We start from the raw sequence: 21,985 nt of genomic DNA on the forward strand, positions 1-21,985 counted from the left end.
GGTTTCTTTTTAAAAGCTGTTTTTTACTGAGTTCCTTCCTTTTTACTTTGAGAAGCTTTATTCTTTTAAAAGGCTACCTATGATAATGTATGAAATATAATAGCTTAAATATATTGGCTTAAATGTAATTATGCAAAGGATTTAAGAAATGCTAGATTCATAGAGTCATATTGCAATAGGAGACCAGAGGGGCAAATGAGCCTAGCCCCCCTTGCCAGACAGGAGACGCCATCGAACACTTCTGATATATAGTTGTCAGGCATTTGTTTAGAAACCTTAAATGAAGGAAATCTTTCAATGTTGATGTGAACTCAAGATCCTTGACATCTGTTGAACATAAAAATGTAAGATTAAACATTTGTTTTAGAAGGCAATAGGGCAAGAGGTGAGCTGGTAATTAAGATTCCATGTAAGATATATTATTACTTATATGTCAAATATATAGCTCTTTGTCTCCCTTATAAGGATAGGAGGATATGGGTGTATCTTTTTGTGATTAGTTATAGCAATCAGCCAATAGGAAATCCAACCAGGCTGATTGAACAGAGGCAGCCCCAGGAGGAGCAAAGGGGGCTGGATTAAGGGAATATAAGTGCTGGCCATAATGGCAGGAGGCAGGCCAGAGCTTGGTAACCATATACCACTGAGCCTCTCATTTATTTGTCTGACAAATAAATTATTATTTTAATTTCTCTGTTGCTGCGTTGAATATTTCATTCCAGCTAAGCGTTAACCACAAGCAGGGTGCTACACCATAACTTCCTGAGAATCTTAATTTCAAGATCATGGCTTCAAGCCCCATATTAGGCAATATATTCCTGCATTGCAGGGTTTTAGACAAGATGGTCTTTGTGGTCCCTTCCAACTCTACAATTCTATTGTTCTATGTAATGTTTTACACTACCAATGTTCTAGTTTATTTTTGTTTGTTTTTGTTGTGTTACATACAGCTCCTTCCAGCAGGAAAATTGTGGTAGCATTGGGAAAGCTTTGCAGAACAAACTAAAGCTGAATAAATCCACCACTATTGCACTGTTACTGTATCAATAACATGTTGCAGAATGCACCTGCAATAAAAACACCAGTCTGGTTGGGCCCCAGAATTACACATCCTGAAACCTGAGGAGCAGCCATCCTATAATGAATTATAGCGAGAAACTGCTTGACGGCTCAGTGATCCGTTGCTCCCCAGAAATCATTGTTCTTACCATTCTGTCATATCTTGCAGATTTGCAGAAGTTCACAGGAATTTATTTTTGGTATATGAAAACATTTATTTTGCCTGATCACCCTTTAAACTGCTGGCTTATTGTACTGATTTTGCGCATCTAGAAATGATTGGGGAGTCTCAGCTGCTAAAACTGGAGCATTTAGACAATTTTTGAACATGTCCATTGCTAGAATGGAATGGAATGGATTGGAATTTACATTATTCCATTGGTGGGTTAAATGTACTACAGGGTGCCTCCAGACTGCCATTTATTCGCAGGAGGGATTCAAACACACACCAGAAATTTAGATTGGTGCAATTAAAAGTGGGTTAACCAAACATTGAAGTATGCATGGTCACATCTTGACAGCAAGTGCAGCTCCCTCTGCAGAGGTGCTATACGGTTCTCCCTGCGCCTCAAATGACAGGTCGAATGGTTGCCATATTCAGAGTCGGGAAGGAATTAGCCTGCAAACAGAATGGCCCTGTTTGGAGGTTTCGCCTTCCTCATAGCAATAGTCGCAACTTTTGGCATATAAGGCATTGGATGGAATGGCTCTAGTTTAGTATGAGGTTGGGATGAAGTGGTGCAAGACCCCTATCCCAAACAGGTGCGATCGCAGGGTATCCCACTAGAGGGGTGCATTGGGAAGACTCTGTCCAGAAGCCAAGCGTGGTGGCAGACAGGCCACTTGGTAGACCTGCATCTTGAGGTGGTTCCTTAAACCCTGCTGAAGCATCAGCCCTCCATCAAGAGGTTGAGAATGGATATACACCCAATTCCTGAGCCAAAGCCTACAACTGTAATCAATAAATGTTGTGGCCAATTTTAAATCCCAGAACATTTGTCTTGTACAGTTTGTTAAAACTATCGACATCCTGGCCCTGGTCCCCTGGGGGCGAGGGTCACTGCAAGTGGGTCTGCAATTTCCACATTACATTTGAGCTTCCACACTATGCAAAAGCCACTTCCAGAACTATAGTGGAATATAGTGCGAGTTGAGCACTCATTTCTGTGGTTTTTTTTTGCTTCCAGAAAAAATTAATTTACAATTAGCATGGAAATGAGCACCAAACTTGTGCTATATTCTGCTGTATTTCTGGAAGTGGCTTTTGCATCATGTGAAAGCTCAAATATAACGTGGAGATTAACAGGGAAATTTGGGAGAAACAGAATAAGCTGCCATGTGAATGCAGAGATCTTTCCCAGTCTGTATCTACATTGGAATTGTTTTTCGTTGCTTTTTCATTTGTGTATTTGCTGCGCTGGGCTCCTTTGGGAGGAAAGGCGGGATATACGGTACATTTCATAAATAATCAATAATAGAGCAGGATTTGTGTACATTTATGCAGTACGAAAGCAAAGAGTCAAAGCCTGCTGGGTTGACATGAAAGGGCACAATGCATTTTCCCCTCACCAAAGTCCTTCAGCATTTGGAAGCATCGCTGGTATGCATTTTTCATGTTTACATCACAGAGCAATTTGAAAACAGCAGGGGGAACCCTTCTGCGTGCCTGTGTCATGCACGTTGCTAAACATTAAGCCACCTCATTAAGCGTTTCACGCTTACAGAACAAATGAGGAAGCAACGAATTGTTAAATTTTGCAGGGATCTTTGCTTGCAGGCAGACGCCGCTGTTTGGAAGCCTGGTTGTTGTCACTGTATCTGTGCAGCAAGGGCAGAACAAGCCAACAAAGAATCGCATCAAACATGACAAACTTCCCACACATAGAATGAAATAGTATATAAACTGATGGTAGGCTGTACACTTGTCTTACATATGCAAACAAACTAGCTAGGGGAGTGCTTTAACATTAATCATGGTTTTGGTTTTTTTAGTTATTTTCTTCTTTGTATGATGATGATTAAAAAGATACATAACATACCAACCCCAGCCCCAATAATAGGCATCAGGTTGTCTATCAACATAAATAATCCTTATTGATCCATAAAGTCCACCATATAATGGCCCGGGGACAGCACACAACTTACTTAATCCATCACAGATAGTCATTCACTGGGAAGAATATACTGTATTTTTCGCTCTATAGGACGCACCCGACCATAGGATGCATCTTGTTTTAGGGGGGAGAACAAGGGGGGGGAATCTCCCCCTCTCTGCTCAGCTCCTCTTCAGCGAAGCGGCTGGAGAAACGGAGCCCCTTCCATTTATCCTGCCTCTTCGCTGAAGGGGCGCTGCGCAGAGAGGGGGAGAATTTTTTTTTCTTCTTCTCCCCCTCTAAAACAAGGTGCGTTCTGTGCGTTCAAGGTGTGTTCCCGCTGCACTCTGGAGGCTTCGGGCGGCTACCCTGGAAGCCTGGAGAGTGAGGGGGGTCGGTGCGCACTGACCCCTCTCGCTCTCCAGGCTTCAGTGAAGGCAAGCCGAAGCCTCAGGAGCACGGCAGGAGTTTCCACTGGGCTCCGGAGGCTTCGGGTTCCTTTTGACCTGCTCTTTGATGCTGGTTCATAATTGAACATAAATATAGATTGGAAATGGCTGTGTATAGTGAATACTTATCTGCTTTTAAAATTCTCATTCTTGATCTTATTTCTTCCTTTTCTTTATCTTCTTCTTCTTCTTCTCTTTTATATTTAACCTTTCATTTCTTTTCTTTATTGTGAATATTGTTTTGTAGAGGTGTAAATAATTGTAGATATGAGAAGAGGTAAAATGTTTTCTAATTTTCTATTGGTTACATGTATTTTTTTTTGTATATTTGTATTTTTTTCTAATTTGTCCTCAATAAAATTAATAATAAATAAATAAATAAATAAAGCTCATCACATGTCCATCTCCTCGTCCCACTTGGCGGTGTCAGGCAACTTCATGTTTTGTCACATGAAATCAAGGAACATGGAGGCCTGCAGTAACCGGCCCAGCCTCTGGAAGTGCCGTGTATGGTAGGCGAGACTCCACAGCTGCTTTGATCCCTTCGTATTGCAAGAGGCTCTCTGGCGTCTCATGCTTGAGGAGGGTTTCCACCACTGCCTGAGCCTCGAAGTAGTTCCACGAGTTTGTGTTCCACGTGATGGAAAACTTCAACACAGCCTCTGGAAGAAGTGGTTTGGGGAAGATATGTCAGGAAGGAGTGCAAGTTGCAGGCAGCGTGGCCACCTGAACCAACACACCTCTCTTGCGAAGCGTGGCCAGGTCTGGGCACACATCTGACCTGCGCCTTTCTTCAAGGCAGGGAAGCAGATCCAACACCCCTCCCCACCTAGTAGAAACAATTAATGATGGGAGGGTTGACTGAGTTTATTCCAGACTACATGGCTTGCAGGAATGGGTTTTATAATATTTATAAAAGTACAACAACAATATGCATTATAATCTTTGCTCTAGTATTACAGAGCTGGTGGAGCTAATTTGAGGCTGTATACACACCATACATTAAAAGCATTATCACTTCTCCCCTGTAAGAATCCTGGGAACTGTAGATTACCCTTCTACCGCATAGCTACAATTTGTAGCACCCTTTACAAACTGCAATTCCCAGGATTCTTTGGGAGAAATGTGCTTTTAATGACTGTTTTTCCTGCAGCAGGCATGCTCAGCTACCCCTCTGGAAGCTCAAGCCCACAGAAAGCTGTGACGGCCACCAACTTGGATGGTTTTATGCAGGAAAGGCTATCAATGGCCACTAGGCACAATGGCTATGCTCTACCTCCACAGTCAGTGGCAGTAACGTTTGTGAATAGTAGTTGCTGGAAGATGCAGGAAGGGAATACAGAATGCTCTTGTTTCCACAGGCCTCTGGTTGGCCACTGCGAGAACAGGATGCTGGACTAGACAGGCCAATGTGGCCTCATCCAGCAGGCACTTCTTATGTCCTTACGTGGTTCAAGGGTAGAGATTGTGAGAAGGCATCTTCCAAAGCAATCCCACCCCGCAAATAGCTTTGGAGCCTTCTTGCCTCTAGCCTAGCCCTCACCCCTTTTCCTGTTCCCGCTGGAGTCTTCTTTTGCTTGCCACGCCTGTGGGCTCTCTTCCGGCCAACGCTACCAATGACAGATCTTAAAAACTTGGGGTCGGTGAGATTCGGCAATCGCAGCACCTTGCGCCTGCTTGACCTCCTGAGCGGAGCGGGTTGTGTCTTGCTCCTCATGAAGTAGGGTGAAATGTGAGGAGTGTTGCAAGCCGGTGCAGAGGCAGAAGGTCTGGCCGAGATGGTAGAGCACGGCTTCTCTGTCAGGGGCTTATTCCTAACCCAGTAGAACACCGGTATCATACGCCTCTTAGATGGGTTGGACATGCTGAAGAAGGTGCTGGAGGCCCAAAGACCAGGGTGACTTCAAAGCGGAGGACGCAGCAGGCAGTTCCCTATCAATGGTGCCAAATCCAAGCAAATGTTAGCTCCAGCCCTGTGAAATCGATCCAGCAATTATGAACGTTAAATAAGGGATTAATTCCTCAGGCAGTATGAAAAGACTTTCTGTGGCTTTTTAATAGATGGGAGCCCCCAACTACTGCCACTGTTGACAGCCTGTTGCCCCTTCACTCTGCTTGAATGGGTTATGTCACAATGGTTCCTTCATCAGGTGTTTGTGAGCATGAAAATGCTGTTGGGAGTTTCAGCAATGAAAGCTCGGGCATAACATACTGTTTGAAAGTCTGGACATTTCCTCTTTTTTTATTTAACAAAATTTATATACCACTTTTATAATTTATATACAAATTATTAGGAGAGCAAGTTAAAAATATACTGTAGTTTATTCACTTATAGGCTAGTTTACATACTTTATTCCTTCTTAAACTTCTATCCCACCTTTCCTCCACAGAGCATACACACTTCAGCCTCCACCTTCTCCATTTTATCCTGACAGCAATATTGTGAGCTAGGGCCATAGCTCAGTGGTAGAACAACTGCTTAGCATGCAGAAGGCATCAGGTTCAGTCCCCAGCATCTCCTGGTGGGACTGGGAGCGCTCCCTCTGCGCTTCGGAGGCTTCACGTTGCTATTGCTGAAGCCAAGGAGCCTGCATTCGCTCCATAGGACGCACACACATTTCCCCTTAATTTTTGGAGGGGAAAAAGTGCATCCTATAGAGCGAAAAATACGGTAGTTTAAGTCACACTGTTCAGTACAGCCGTATCTGCAGATATGCTTTAGGGTGCTTATCTTTAAGACCAGTTTCATTTGTATACTGAATAAATGGCCACCATAGTGCATACAATTTGTCTGGTTTTTCTGTTCCTTTTATTTCTTTTATTTTCTCAGTGACAGCCTTTCGCTAGACATTTCTATATCGTAAGTCAAGGGTTCCATCCAAGTTTGAGCTATAGAGAGCCGAGTGGCCACTAAAAGAAAAGTCAATAAAACCGAAGTCTTTCTATTAGCGTTTAGGCATTCAAAGAAGGGCAATGAACAAAATCAGCTTAAGAAATCCCTGGGCTCCCGAATTATTTTTGATACTTCCAAGGACACCAGTCCTCAAAATGCCTGCTTTTCCGGGCAACCCCAACATACATGATAATAAGTCCCCTTAGTACCACATCACCATGAGCTTCATGGCTGAACTGCGGGCAATATATGAGCAAACTGAAGCATTATGCAGCACCACAGCTTTCAATGTATAGTATTTTCTCTAATATATGCAGAGATGGATTTTGTTAGGGCCAAAAGCCATAATTTCCATTGCATTTCACCTATGCCCTGCCCTAAATCTTTCCCCCAAACCCTTTAAAATCCAGCCAAGGCCCCCATTTGGTTGTTGACTACTGCCTTGTGACTAATGACTCATTCTGGTTTCATAAACCATGGTTGCACAAATTGTGATTTCATAAACCATGAAACAATTGCTGTGATTTGGTGTACACTTTCCTATTTTGCCCCCTCCCTCAGGCCCATGAGCAGATCAGAACCTTGACCTGTGAATTGACACTGCATAAACTACAAGATGAGTAGCTTGTTCTGGCAGACTTGCTGAATAATGACATTGTCACGTGGCATCATGCAAAACAAGCAAACAAATAAACCCTGAAACTATTCCACGATAAATACTAAGTGGTATAGATTTGCAGATTGCTTGCATCATTGAAATGGCTGCAGTCCTTTCATTCCATTAAAAAAAAAACCATCTGTAATTTGCATGTTCCAAGATTAATAATAATAATAATAATAATAATAATAATATAGGGGGAGAAAGAAAAAGCAGGGTGATCATTTGGTTCCTTAGTGCCATCTAGTGCTGGCAGACTTGTTGGTTTTGCTGCAAAAGACTTAGATCAAGTTTCAATCACATGGCAATTTATTATTTTTGAGCTTCCCCATGATTTAAAAGCCACTTCCAGAAACTTAGTGGGATATAGTGCAAGTTTGCCACTCTTTCTGTGTTATTTGTTTCCAGGGAGGGAAAATCTGTTTGCAAATTACATGGATGCGAGTACTAAACTTGTACTATATTCCAATATATTTCTGGAAATGACTTTTAAATCATGGGGAAGCACAAATAGAATGGTCAATCAAAACAGAATAAACTGTTATGTGATTGTAGCCTAGCATAGCTACCCCACTAGTAATTCAAATATTTGGTATTCATTTCACTCATTAATCTACAGTGTGGTGTGGTGTGGTGTGGTGTGGTGTGTGTGTGTGTGTGTGTGTGTGTGTGAGAGAGAGAGAGAGAGAGAGAGAGAGAGAGAGAGAGAGAGAGAGAGAGAGAGAGAGAGAGAGATTGGGAGCATTTTTACATTGGACACTTCAAGCCATTATGTTGTTGAGAGGCTGCATAGAAAAGCTGCCACTCCAAATAGCAGTGGTATGTTTGGCATGCAGAAGAGCCCAGGTTTAGCCCCTGGCATCTCCAGTTAAAGCCAGACTAGCTCCACAAAGCTACTGATGCCAGAACAGGCATGCCCATGATGAGCAGTGATGTTGTGCGATGTCATAAAATGTGCTTGCTTACAACTTACTCCTCCCTGCACACAAACATTCTTCTTGGCCTTTTAGCACCTAAGTGACCTCCCCGGGGTGCAAGCCTGGGCAGTGTGCATGGAGGTCCTGGGCTGCCTAGACAAGAAGAGCCCCCTCTCAGTCTTGCTGACGGGATCCAAAGGAAGAGAAAGCAATATGTTTGGCACCAGCTTGGCTGCAGGAGTTGCCAGAAGAAGGTGTTCAAGGTGCCATCCAACCGTCTTAGGGACTCCACTCTGAATTTGTTTAGGTTTAGGATCAGAGTTTTCCTTCTCCTAGATGGTCTGCCTTTCCAGGTTGATGAGCCCCATCTGCCCCTCACTTTCCTCTACAGCACGTGCAGAAACCCCCTCTCTTGGTCTTGACCACTCAATCCACCAGAACCTGTCTTTACATGTCTAAATCATCATCATCATCATCATCATCATCCAAGTTCCAAAGTCCTTTATAGGGCTTGCAGGAATCTTGATCCATATTCTCCTCGTCACATAAAAAGGTCATCCCTATATTGTACTGAGCTATTGTCTCCTCAGACACAGCATCAACAATCTCTGAAACATTTCATGGTGATTTCCATCACACAGCTATATTGGAAAACCTATCCCAGTCAGAGTCCTAAGCAACTCACTGTGTAAAGAAATCGACACAGCAACCAAAACTGCACAGATTTAAGTGACGGATCGATCTTCCATCACATGGAAGCCAAAGCCCAAATTGTTTTCTATGGTATTAAAGTTAAGAAAAGGATGCTCTCTGGGTAAAAAAGAATCCCCAAGAGTTTTATTTTATAATTAAAGATTTAAAAGGGAGAAATAATACATAATGAATCTCCCAAATTCACATTGTAACATATTTATTATTTATTCTAATATCCTCATCCTTCTTAGACTTCTTTCTAAAGGGGACTTGGCAATTTTAAAACTGAAAAGAATAAAGAAAGACTCCATTATTAAGCAACTAACCTCATATTTGAAAAATATTCAACCTCTTGAAGCATAAAAGTCTATTGCATTATATATGCTGCTGTATATTTCTGGGCCAAAATAAATATTTAACTTTCAGGTTGTTTTATTTTTCCCCAGACCTAAGACAAATTCTGGGGTTGCCAAATTTTGAGGGTGTCTGTGGGCATATTTTGAATTTCCAGAGTGCTGTGAGAGCCTCTTCTTACTTATTCCCTCTGCCCCCAGTAGACAGAAAGAGAGAAAAAACAAAGACATAATCATTTGCTTTTCCATGAGGTCTGGGTAAAAGGCAAATCCAGTAGCATTAAAACATCATCTTGAATTTTTGTTTCACATGGGGTCTCTCCCCACAGCAAACACACAATATTCAATTCATACCAGTAGACTATTTAGATTGGTAGATTATTTAGATCCATTCCAATCTGCGTTCAGGCCTGGCCTGGGAATGAGTTGGCCCTGGTCACCCTGACTGATAGTGCAGGACAAGGGGAGCGAGACTTTGCTCCTGCTTCTCAATCTCTCTGTTACTTTTAATACCATTAACCATGATATCTTCCCAGACCAGCTCCGGAAATTGGGACTTGAAACCCTGTATTACAGTGGTCCTGGTCCTACTTATAGGACCTAGTCCAAAAAGTGGCATTGGGAGAGTGCTTTTTGGACTCCTGGCTATGGGGGACTACAGGGTGCTGTTTATTGTTGTTGCTGTTTAGTCGTTTAGTCATGTCCGACTCTTCGTGACCCTATGGACCAGAGCACGCCAGGCACTCCCGTCTTCTACTGCCTCCCGCAGTTTGGTCAAACGCATGCTGGTAGCTTCGCGAACACTATCCAACCATCTCGTCCTCTGTCGTCCCCTTCTCCTTGTGTCCTCCATCTTTCCCAACACCAGGGTCTTTTCCAGGGAGTCTTCTCTTCTCATGAGGTGGCCAAAGTATTGGAGCCTCAGCTTCACAATCTGTCCTTCCAGTGAGCACTCAGGGCTGATTTCCTTAAGAATGGATAGGTGCTGTTTATACCCAATGCTAAATAATTTCTATATAGGTAAAAAGGTAAAGGACCCCTGGAAGGTTAAGTCCAGTCAAAGATGGGGTTGCGGCGCTCATCTGGCTTTCAGGCCGAGGGAGCCGGTGCTTGTCCACAGACAGCTTTCTGGGTCATGTGGTCAGCATGACGAAACCGCTTCTGGTGCAATGGAACACCGTGACAGAATGCATGGAAACACCGTTTGCCTTCCTGCCACAGCAGTACCTACTTGCACAGGCGTGCTTTCAAACCTCTAGGTTGGCAGGAGCTGGGACAGAGCAACGGGAACTCACTCAGTTGCAGGGATTTGTGTTTTTTTGGTTTTTTTCTTTCCAAAGTGCCAAAATGTTTTATTGTGCCCAACACATTTCAGAATTCTGAAGTCTCTTTTTTTGCGGGCAGCATTCCTACCGGAAAGCTGTGAGGATTTTTTTATATATATATATAATTTTTTATTAAGGTTTTTTCATACAAATACATATTTAACAAACAAAATAAATTTTATAACATCTTTTCATTCTACTGTAGACTCCCTCACGCCTCCTGCTTCCACTTGCATCATTAAAAAGAAAATTTTTCCAAGCAAATTATCATTTTGTTTATAATCTTAAATCCAATAATTTAGGTTAAGCTCAAATATAAAATATAATTTGATGGTAGACAGTTGTTTCTACTCTGACATCTTTGTTAGCATTCAGCCAAATTACAGTACTTTTGTAGATAAATCTTGAATTTCTTCCAGTCTTCTTCAACCCTCTCCTCTCCCACTCGGTTGCAGGGATTTGAACCACCAACCTTCCGATCAGCAAGCCCAAGAGGCTCCGTGGTTTAGACCACAGTGCCACCCACGCCCCTCAATTTCTATATGAAGCCACTGGGAGCGGCCATTAGGCGTTTGGGAGGAAGGTGCCATCAATATGCTAATGACACACAGCTCTATTATTCCATAGTATCTCAATCAGGAGACGTTGTGTGGCCCCTAGACTGGTGCTTGGACACAGTGGTGAGGTGGATAAGAAAAAATAAGCTGCAGGACTGTGGGTGACTGGTTCCTTTGCCTGAGAACTTAGTTAATTGCCTGACCTGGATAGGGTTGCACTCCCCATGAAGGAGCAAGTATAAAGTCTGGGAATGATCTGGCACTTTCTCATGCAGCACAGATGTTGACTGGAGTGAGAGCCTGTCAGCATGCACTCAGCACCTCTGCTGGTTGATGATTTGTATCTGGGTCAAGTTCAAGGTGTTAGCATTGGTATATAAAGCTTGAGGGCAGCTCACTTGCAGAATTGTCTTGTAAATCTCAGGTCTGCTGCTTGCCAGCACTGCAAAAGGATTGACCCCATGCATAGATCTTCATGAATCTTCAGGATGTTTACATAAGAGGACAACAAATCACAGCAGGATGCATCTGTGGGAGCACATCAGATTCATCATTTTTAATCGTTCAGTCAATGAAGACAGATGTAATTGTGATGTGATGGTGGCTGGAAATGGAGGCAGGCTGAGGGGTGGGTTTCAGCAGAACCTGTGTGTGTAGGGATGAGGAGGAAATTTGGTTCAGTTATCATTTAAAGCAGAACCTATCTAATCTGCACATCCTGAAACAATACATGAACCGAAACACAGCCGGCATCTGAAATTTGCACTTCTCCAAATTCTGCAACTCTAGCCAAGTTTTGTGTATGAAAATGCATATGCTAAAGTATGCATAAAAGTGTATATGATGGTGGAAACCATGCAGAAGTGCATGTTATTAGGTGAAATAGCTCTGCAAAAATGTGTACATTAGGAAAAATTTACATTATAATGCTAATGAATTTTCATGAGGACCTTCTTTACCAAAAATGCAAACGGATATAGGAACACAAAGAACTGGAGAGTGGGAAAATGAGAAAAGATGAAACTGAAATTAATAATTTGTCCATCTCTGTTCTAAACCTATCTCTCCCCCCCCCATTCTCTCCAATTCCTGCTGTACCCCATTTTCTCCCCCCACACCTCCTGCTGGTCACTCAATTTTCCTTCCCCCACCCCACAGTCTTCTTGATTGTTCTCTTTTCACCCCCTAACCAATCAAAGAGAGGGGGGATGCCTCTTCCAGCTTTGTCCTTCAGCTCTATGTACTTTTCAAGGGAAAAGGGAGAGGAATTGCTTACAGGTTTTGTGTGTGCCATGGTAAGTCCTCAATAACCCACAGGCACCACGCTGCTAGGGATGGATGAATATATCAATTTCACTTTCTCATTTTTCCCATCTGAAGTACTCCAGATTTCTTCTTCAGTTTGATCCATAAAAAGAAGAAGTAGACCTCATGAAAATTCATTAGCACTTTTGGTGCATCTGTGGGCCTAAGAAATGCTTTGATGCTCTGCTCTGGTTGTGTTTCCATGCTTCTCTTTATCCATATGATTGAACTCTGGCCTTTTTTTTATTTAGAACATCATCATATTAGAAGCTTCTTCCCTATAATGGGAGGTGAGCAACTGTAGTTGTAATACAAACGTCTTTTTTTTCCCCTGGGGTGTTTTCAAAGCCGCCTTTGAAATGTTTGAAGAGAACACAAGCCTTCCATCCAGGCTGTTTGAGCCAAAAATGCTGGCAAGGGCTTGTAGAATGAACCAAGCAAGGACATTCATCAGAAATACAAAAGCAACAAGAAAAACTAGCCTCTCTTTCAAAAGAAAAAAGCCCACAATAGAAAGCCACAATGAGTCTGTCGCATTTCCAGAGCCAACATTTCTCTCCCCTCTCTCCATTCCCCCCTCCCTTTTGTTGCATAGCCCTGCCATTTTAAATGGGTTGGTGATGCAGTCTCTGTGACAGAATATGAAAAGGAAGCAAAGTAACTATAGGTTTGGTTTCAATACATCCAGAGGAACTTTGTACTTATTTATAAGTAGACTCGATCTTTTTGAATGTCAGAAAAAAAAGAAAATAAAAATGCCCACCAGTTTCAGAGCTTTTATCACGTTTTCTATGACCAAAAGCAATCCAGGAATTGCAAACAACAAAGCTTTGTGCCCGATGTTAGTCACAAAGAAGACCCATTGAAGCTAATGGCCATGACTAACTTAGGTTCATATGTTTAAATGGATCTACTCTGAGTAGTACTTAATTATTTGTTTGTTCATTTGTTTCACAAGATTTTTAAGCTGCTTGGTTACAACAAAACCTCAACCAGGCTACAAGAAGAGTAAAACGTTGAAATTGCCACTTTAAAAAGCAACTATTTCAGTTTTTTAAAAATAATGTCTATTAAAACAACAACATACACACAAGACAAAACAAAGAAACACAGAACAATGACAGTGTGCAGCACATTATTGCATTTGGGATAAAATTAACAGAATGTTCAGGACACTTTTGCAGAATCGTAGTAAAATAGATTCCACAAAGGAAGCTTTTTTTAAAAAGTAAGCAGCACATATCAATAAAGTAACTTCACCAGGTAAGGTTTTTGCCCTCGGAAAGTGCTTATACTGTTACCAGATAAGCTGTATATGATTAAACATTTCAGCACAACACTAACTCTCGTGGAATTTAGAGGATAAACAGAGAGAGGCACCGAGTGAGAGTGATGAGAAAACTAAGATGATGAAATAGAAAGATGGATGGTTTGACTTTAGAGACACTTAATGAATCAATCAGTGTTTTAAAACCCTGGCTTTATGAAAGAACTGATGATATAGATAGAGATAGATAGATGATAGATAGATAGATGATAGATAGATAGATAGATGATAGATAGATAGATAGATGATAGATTAGATAGATATAGATAGATAGATAGATAGATAGATAGATAGATAGATAGATAGATAGATAGATAGATGATAGATAGATAGATAGATAGATGATAGATAGATGATAGATAGGTGATAGATAGATAGATAGATAGATAGATAGATAGATAGATAGATAGATAGATAGATGATAGATAGATAGATAGATAGATAGATAGATAGATAGATGATAGATAGATAGATGGATAGATAGATAGACAGACAGATAGATGTAATATTAGATGACAAGGTTTCAGGAAGGAAAAAAAAAACATAAACTGAATGTCGCTCTGTTGCTGGGTGACCTCCTCTCTCTCTAATATTTACTAGCACAACCTCCCTGACCCAGAGGCAAGGGAGATGGATGTTTTACAGTTTGCAAATGCTTCTTGAAAGACACTGAAGACTACTTGAGGTTGGTCTAACTCTAGGCTCAAGTGATCAGAGAGGGTGAAAGGATGAATTAGAAGCAAATTGCCTGTAGTCAGAAAGTGTCCCCTTGGGAATAATAAAATGGGCATCATAATCCGCTTTTCCAAATTATTGTAGAAAAGAGAATGAACTCAGGGTTGCTGTGAGAGGCATAGAAAGCAGAAGTCTCTTCCCACAGCACAGCTTTGTTGGAGTTTTTTTTTTAAAAAAATGGAGCAGTAAGGTTATCAAAAGCAGGAGGATGCTTTTACAGGTTTGCAAGAGGGGAGGGGCTACTACTCCGTAGTGGAACTTTGGCTTTGCACAGTTCAATCCTGTTTTGATATACTGTTCCTTGTAAATTTCACTTTACTATAGGTATTCTTTCTGTTTCCTATTTCACTTTCAATCAGTAAAACGATGCTAACCATGGCTGCTGGTCTCCCGTGAGTTGCTTTATGGCAGGCATGTCCAACTTCAAGTAGCCCGTGATCTACGATCCAATATGAAAAACAGGCAGTGATCTACCACCCAGGGATGGGCGCAGGGTGGAAGGGCGGGCGCTGGCTGCTTCCACCAAGGGGACAGGGTAGGTGGGTGCCCAGCTCCCCCCCCCCAAGCCAGCCCTTTCTCTCTCCCCCCACAAACAGCTCTCTGTCTCTCTCTCTCCCTCCACAAACCAGCTGGGCTACAGAGGTGTCCAGGGGGGTGATTCTCCTCCCCCCCCAACCAGTGTGATCTCTCCCCCCCCCAAACCAGCTGGGCTGCGGGGCTGTTCCTCTCTTCCCCCCCCCCACCCGCAAACCAGTGTGTGATCTCTCTCCCTCCCTCCGCCCCTCCCTCCCTGTCAAAGGGAGCCTCGCAGCTGATGTGGATCCCAATAGTGTCATGTGACAAAGACACATGAGAGCAGAAGCCGCAAAGCAGGCTGGGAAGTGCTGGGACTGCACAATCATTTGGGCCTACTAAAGTTATTCAGGCCTAACTGCTAACTGTGGAGTCACTCTGACATGTGACTTGGCAGCCATTTTCTCTCTAAGACTTCAGTGAGAGTCAGTCTGCCTCAGTTGTGAGCAGGATGTAATCTCAGTCAAACTGCGTGGAACCATGTTGTTTATGAAGTTCTTATTCTTTAAAACTCTGCATTATTAATTTACGCTGTGCGTCAAATAGTGCCTGCCCTCCCTCCTTCCATCCCTCCTTCCCCACTGTCTAATAGGGTTGCGCAGCTGGTCCTGATCCTGATCCCTCCTTCCCTCTGTGTCAAAGGGAGCTTTCCCACGCGGCTCCTCCTCATGCCTCTCTCCATCTCTGGCAGCCGCCCCCTTCCCCAATTGAGAAAGCCACGATAAGCCCACCTCCCCTCTTCCAGCAGCATTGCGCAGACCTCTCCCCAGCTTCCTCGTGCCTCCCTCCGTCCCCCGTTCCCCCGCATGCGCTGCTCACAGTTGCAGCGTTGTAGAGACTGGCACCTGGCTGCTGCACCTGAGGTTGCAGAGAAAGGCCCTGTAATCAACCAGAAAAAAGCCCCACGGTCGACTGGGGGCTCGTGCTGTACATGCCTGCTGTAGTCTACCACTAGGTGCCACACTTCGTGTATTTTGCTCACCAAGGTTTCTATTGAAGGAGGTGACGACAGGTGCCCCACCTAGGCCCAAAGTCACCCTAGGCCTCAAAACCAATTTTCCCCTTTCTCTCTTCTAAAAAAGCACAGCTTTAGCTTTTCTCTGCTCTCCTCTGCTTTCTCACAAGATGATGCTGCATAGGCAAAATGTTACTTTTATCAGTACAAGAGAGCTTCAAAAAGCTAATGAATAGAGACTATCAGTGCCAAGAATACTCAGGCCTGGGACCTGACTCTTATCTCATTCGGTTGCAACACATCTTGGACACGCTGAAACACAAGGCTCCTCAACCCTCTTGGCTTCTCATCCCCCTTTCCTGGGAAGGGTGCCAAGAGTCCCAAAGACAGGAGCTTTCTGTTCATGCTCAGGAAACTCAATTTGGGGCAGGGCTCCTGAGGAGGGGGGAAAGGGGGAGGGAACTGGAGGGGAATATATGCTCTGTGCAAATGGCTGTGAACTTGTGCTTGTTTGTGAAATTATCACACTAGCTCCTTCTACCAAGCCTGGATGGTAGCAATAAAGCTTTTTCTCTGAAATCATCCCTTGAATGTCTGTTTGACTCCCATTTCCCTCTCCCCGGGTGCAATGCTCTTCCCACCCGAGGGCAAAGCCTGAAAAGGCTACACTATAATGTTTTCTATAATGTTATTTTCTAATTTATGTGATTCTCAAGAGGAAACTATCCTGTTTAATCAAGCAACATTGTACCACATGAGCCTCAAAATTTTCCTCAGGCTCAGGTCTAGCTAAAACCTCTGTTTTCTTAGCAACCTGACTAGCCTCTTTGTGCTCCACTGAGTGGATACCATAAGTCTGTTTTTGAGAACCCGAATTCAGTTTTACCCTTTCCATCCCCACTGTCCAAACTCCTGTGGCCTAATTTACCACACATCCAGCACTTTATTTCCCTGTACCCAGTATAATTAGTTTTATTTCCTTTTCCTTCAGTGGGACCAATGTTAGTCAGGGCCTTGTCAGCTGGACTTTTAGTTTGTGGCATATTTCCCTTATTTGTCACTGAGGTAGGGCTTTCCTTGACATATTGAAATTTGTTTTGGGGGTACTCCCACACTTTCCCGCCAAATTTCAGACCATCAAATCCATGGTCTCTAATTTCATTAATTTGGTCAGCTAAAGTGGCTGCCTCCTGTATAGTTTTGGGATGTCATTCTTTTACCAGATATTTCAATTTCTCATTGATGGTTGTATAAAATTGTTCAAGCGCTATAATTTCCCTGATATTCTGAACTGAATTGGCACCCTCCTGCTCTAGCCACTTTGTGAGGTAATTTGAAATTTTGGCTCCAAATTGAGCAAACATTTCTTCCCTCACTTTTGTCACACTCCTGAACTTCTTTCTTAACTGTTCTGAGGCGATTCCAAATCGGGTGTAAATTAATTGTTTAAACATGTCAAAATTTCTAGACTGGTCTTCTGGCATTTGTGCATATATTTCAGCTAAGGTAGCTAAGCGTTAACCACAAACAGAGGTGCTACAAAGGTTCCACTAATTCTAGCCCTTAATATTATCATTTTTGCCTCATCTTTTACTTGGAAATCTTTGCATGCTCTTTCAAATGAGACGTTAAAGCCTCCGGATTATCCTTCTCTTTGAACTCAGGAAAACGCTTGAGGTCTATCTTAACCTGACTTTGATCATTTGTGCTATTATTATTATTTTGGTATTCCACAGATGCCAATTCCATTTTCCGCATATCTAACTGAAATTGCATCTCTTTTCCCCACAGATGGTACTGCTCCCTTTCTCTTTCTCTTTCTTGTTCAGCTTTCATTTTATCTTTCTTTTTCTTGTTCAACTTTCACTTTATCTCTTTCTTGTTCAGCCTTAATTTTTTCTCTAAATTTCTTGTTCAGCCTTAATTTTTTCTCTAATTTAAATTTGTATTCCTGTTCCAACTTCCATTTTTCAAATTCTAAAGAGAGTCTAGGCTCTACTGCCTCAGAAGGAATTTCTGATATCTCCTCTAAACTCTGCCCTTCTCCCTGAGGATTCCCATTTTCCTCTCCCTCAGAGCTTCCATAGGTTGGTTCCCTAACAGGATTTCTTGACTTTTTGGGTGGCATATTGAGCACTTGTGGTCTGACAGCAAAATAGAGTCAGTTGAGAGATTTTTTTTCCCCAAGTCAAGTTATTTTTGCCAAGTTTTTTCCCTAAGTTATTCTTTCTGGCTAGGTTTTCTTTTAGACTTTGGCCTTGGAGCCTTGCACTGGGTCTTCATACTGGCCCTGCACAGACACGTCTTCCAACCACAAGTCCAATACCTCTGCCAAAATAACCTCACTCCCAGATCCAACTTCCTCTTCACGAGCGTATAAACAATCCCACCATGGGCGTATAAATCTATCCCACCGCAGATGTATTTATTTCTCCCACCACGGGCATATTCTTTTATTCCACCACGGGCATATTTATTTATCACGCCACTGCCAATTTTGTGGCGTTCATACGGAGCCCCCAGTCGTCTCACGGACTATTGACCTATACACCACCAATCCGCTGCCACCAACCAGGTCCTCCCTGATAAAATCACTTCAGCCTCAGTCAGGTTCTCAATTAATAAAGAGTGTATTTTATTTCAGACACAAACTGTTACAGTATTCCAAATGTTGTTACTCTTTACTTTCTTAGTCTTATTTTTCTCTTTCTATCTCTTCTACCTCCCCTCAATCCAGAACCCACTGCCCTAATGTCTATCTCCAACTGCCTTTCCCAACCAGCCAACCCACTAAAACCAACCAACTACCCACCAACAACTCCCAACAACAACTCACTCAAACCTCGGGCTAAACCCTTTTATACACAGGTAGGCTCCGCCTCCAGCTTTCCTATTGGTCTATATTTTTAACCCTATCTCTCCCCACGTTCAAACATTTTCTAAATGAACGGGCAAACGCCACATCCAGTCTTAATGGAGAAAGAAATAGAACCATGGAAGGGGGAAGGGAAGTCAAGGAAAGAATGTACGGTTGTATTCAATGCAATGTAAAAGACTCAAATGAAGGCCTAAAAGATACCTTGTCATCGTGTCCTTGCAGGTGTTCCCAAGGCGGAGTGATGGCTCTGGATTTTGACCAGGACTGGGATTCTTGGAAGAGATGTTTTGGAAGCCAGCTGATAGAATTCTGGCTGGGAAATGACCCACCTTCACCTGCTGAGCTCCTTGGGTAATTGGCTCTCCTTCTTCATTCAGGTCCTTCTGCTCCGACTGCCATCTCCCGGGTCCTCTCCTTGGGAAGGTGGGAGAGGCAGTGTGGTGTGGGACGGTTAGAAATCTCATGGCAAGACAGTGGTGCAAGAGTCACCTGGTGCACATGTGAGAAGCTTCCTGCCGGACTGGGACTGTCTCCTTCCATAGCCATCCTCCGCCCCTCTCTAGGGAAGAAGGGTGGCTGTGGCGTGGAATCACAGGGCTGGGGAGAAGCAGCAGGCAGTGTGACTCCCCCCAGACTTGGGAAAGTGTTTGGGCCAGGTGAAGTAGGCAAGGAGGGTGAGGCCCTTCAGGGGTGGGGGCAGGGGTGGGGAGGATGGTTTTTGGTGTGACACCCTTAAAAGACCATTTTAACCTTATTTGTCACACTTTGGGGGGGGATTGCAGCAGCTGCTGCTCTGGAATCTGCAACCCAAGGTGTTGCTACAAGTCTTTTTTTGTTTTTTGTTTTTTACTACAAAGGATAATAGACCTTGGGTGACTCTGTTGCCCCCCCCGGTGATGTCATTGGGAGTGCAACATGGTCCAGCTTCCCCCTCCCTCCCTTACAGTTTGCAGTGACTAAACCAGCCTCCCTGGCCGTTATATAGGTGACGCTGTAGCAGAGGAAAAATGAGGTCAACAGTTTCCTTTGCCTCGATGGTGTGTAGCCAGAATCTCTGGCTTTTCCCCGCTGTTGCCTTACAAATTGGCAAGGGAGGGATTGGCACATAGGTGCAAAGTTGGTCTGACTTTGACTGGAGTTTGTTCACCTCCTCACAGGCGATTCGCTTTCCTATGATGCCTTTCTCAACCAAGGACAGACAGCAGGAGCCCCAGAACAGGAAATGGGCAGAGGTGTATCAAGGAGTCTGGTGCCACGACAACTGCCACCTCTACAACGCCCACCCCTCCTTTGCAGATGGGCTGAACTGTGAAAGTGGCCAAGAGTACCACGATTGCTCCAAGCACTCAAAAATGACATTCAGGAGCATGTCATCCCCTGGCTCGATGTTCTCCTTTCCTCCGGAGGCTCCGTGTGTCTTTCATCCCCTGATGGGGTGGGCTGGAGGTTTGACTTCAGGGTGGGTTTTTTAGGCCTTTCCTCCAAGGTGGTTTTGTTCCCTCGGATGCCCCCTTTCTCTATCTTTTCGGCTTCCTTTTGGGTCTCGTAGGATTTTATCTTTGGGGGGTTCTCTTTATTGGGGTTAGGTGTGCCAGGTCTCCCCTATCTACCTTCCCACGGGCAGGACAGCTTTTTCTGAATAAGTTCCAGGGTCCTTCTCCCTTTGCTTCATTTCTTTTTAAATATATATAAATTTGTCATTAAAGAATTATTAGTTTTGAAACTTTTGTGCATTGTCTCATTTTTCCACAGATCAGCTTCATTTGTTGTGAGACATTAGTGTTACATACAGTGTTAGGTTAGGAAGAAAAAGGGGCAAGAGGGGGCGGCAGTGGTGAGTGGGGTGGGGATGTTTCTGTTCTTCTACTTACTGTATGTGGGGGGGGTTGTGTCAGTGGCGCTTGTGTGGGTTCTCTTACTATAAAAAGTATAAATCAAACAAGTGTTGGAAAGGTAAAGAGAAAGAAGGTTCTTTTTCCCATATGTGGTGGTCTTGTAGTAAGGTTAAAGCTTACGGGGAAATGATATATAATGAATTGAAAAGGATCTTCAAAATAACCTTTGTAAAAAAAAGAAGAAGAAGCAGCTTTTCCTTGGGGAATTATACCGACAGCACTATGTAAACTGTATAGAAATTTATTTATGTATGCTACTGCAGCAGCAAGAATGCTACTCACCCCAAAATGGAAAGAAGCGAAGTCCCAGCAAAGGAAGAATGGATACAAAAACTTAATGGAATATGCAGAAATGGCAAAATTTGCTGGAAGAATAAGAAATCAAGATAACAAACTTTTTATTAAAAAATAGAAATGGTTTATTGAATATTTATAGGTAAATAGCACACAGATAAAAAACATGGGTAGGATTCTTGTAATAACCTGCAGTTTCATAAAAATGTATATTTAAAATAGATAATTAAATGAGCAAGTAAATGAATTTGGATATGCAGATAAAAAATAAATTTAAGGAATCACAGAAACAGAGGGAAGGAAGTCAAACATTGACATGCTAAAATGCTTGTAAAAATTATGAAATTTATACATTTTAAAAGTATAACCAAAAACCTAGAAAAAAGAGAAGAAAAAGGATGTGTTCTTGGTCTAGGAAGGTGCCCCTTTGTAGTCCGATGGGATGAGTCCTAAAGAACTGGTCTGTCCTGGCGGAAGAGCTGGGGGGCAACTGGACCAAGCAAAAGTAAGGCAATTTTGCCAGCAGGAATGGCCCCTTTATGTCCTCGGTGAATAAGTTGTTTGGCCTGAATTCGGAATGATAGATGGCGGCAGAATTTTGAAATTGTTGGAGTTCCTTAGGAACACTGGGAAATGGGATGAACATGACTATGGAGAATTGTTGGATGATTTGACGTTGAAACCTGCTTTGATGAAGCCTTGCAAGTTTTTGCCAGTCTTAGAAAAGGTTCCTCTGCATAAACCCTCTGCCCCTGCCCCTGGTACTTTCTGATCCTGAAGAAGAGGACCCTCCCCCTTATGTGTCTCACCCCAATCCTGTCCCTCTCGATCACACTCTTGTTCACCCCGACCTGGCGCCATTCCCAATTCAAGATGCACCCTCAGGCAGAAGGTCCCCATATCAGACTCGCTCATTTCTTTGGTCTCAGCATTCTGAGAACCCTGCAAGTGGGGGGAGCACAACCCAACATGGCTCCTCTGGGTGTCCCTGGATAAGCTGAGGGAATTGGGTGCTGTAGGCAAAGA

At 43.1% G+C, this 21,985-nt stretch overlaps 2 long non-coding RNA genes across 2 annotated transcripts; one reads left to right on the top strand and one right to left on the bottom strand.

The window, feature by feature from the left end:
• Positions 1-17,612: 17,612 nt before the first annotated feature.
• Positions 17,613-18,075, bottom strand: LOC309358300. Its single transcript, XR_014163428.1, has 2 exons — positions 17,760-18,075; positions 17,613-17,689 (listed from the first exon to the last, which is right to left on the bottom strand). It is a non-coding gene; the product is annotated as an uncharacterized lncRNA (long non-coding RNA).
• Positions 18,076-18,992: 917 nt separating this feature from the next.
• Positions 18,993-20,493, top strand: LOC309358267. The gene is made up of 2 exons (XR_014163385.1): positions 18,993-19,121; positions 19,928-20,493. It is a non-coding gene; the product is annotated as an uncharacterized lncRNA (long non-coding RNA).
• Positions 20,494-21,985: the final 1,492 nt, after the last annotated feature.

This window comes from Podarcis melisellensis (assembly GCF_964234715.1).
Source record: "Podarcis melisellensis genome assembly, chromosome: 15".
Classification (NCBI taxonomy): domain Eukaryota; kingdom Metazoa; phylum Chordata; class Lepidosauria; order Squamata; family Lacertidae; genus Podarcis; species Podarcis melisellensis.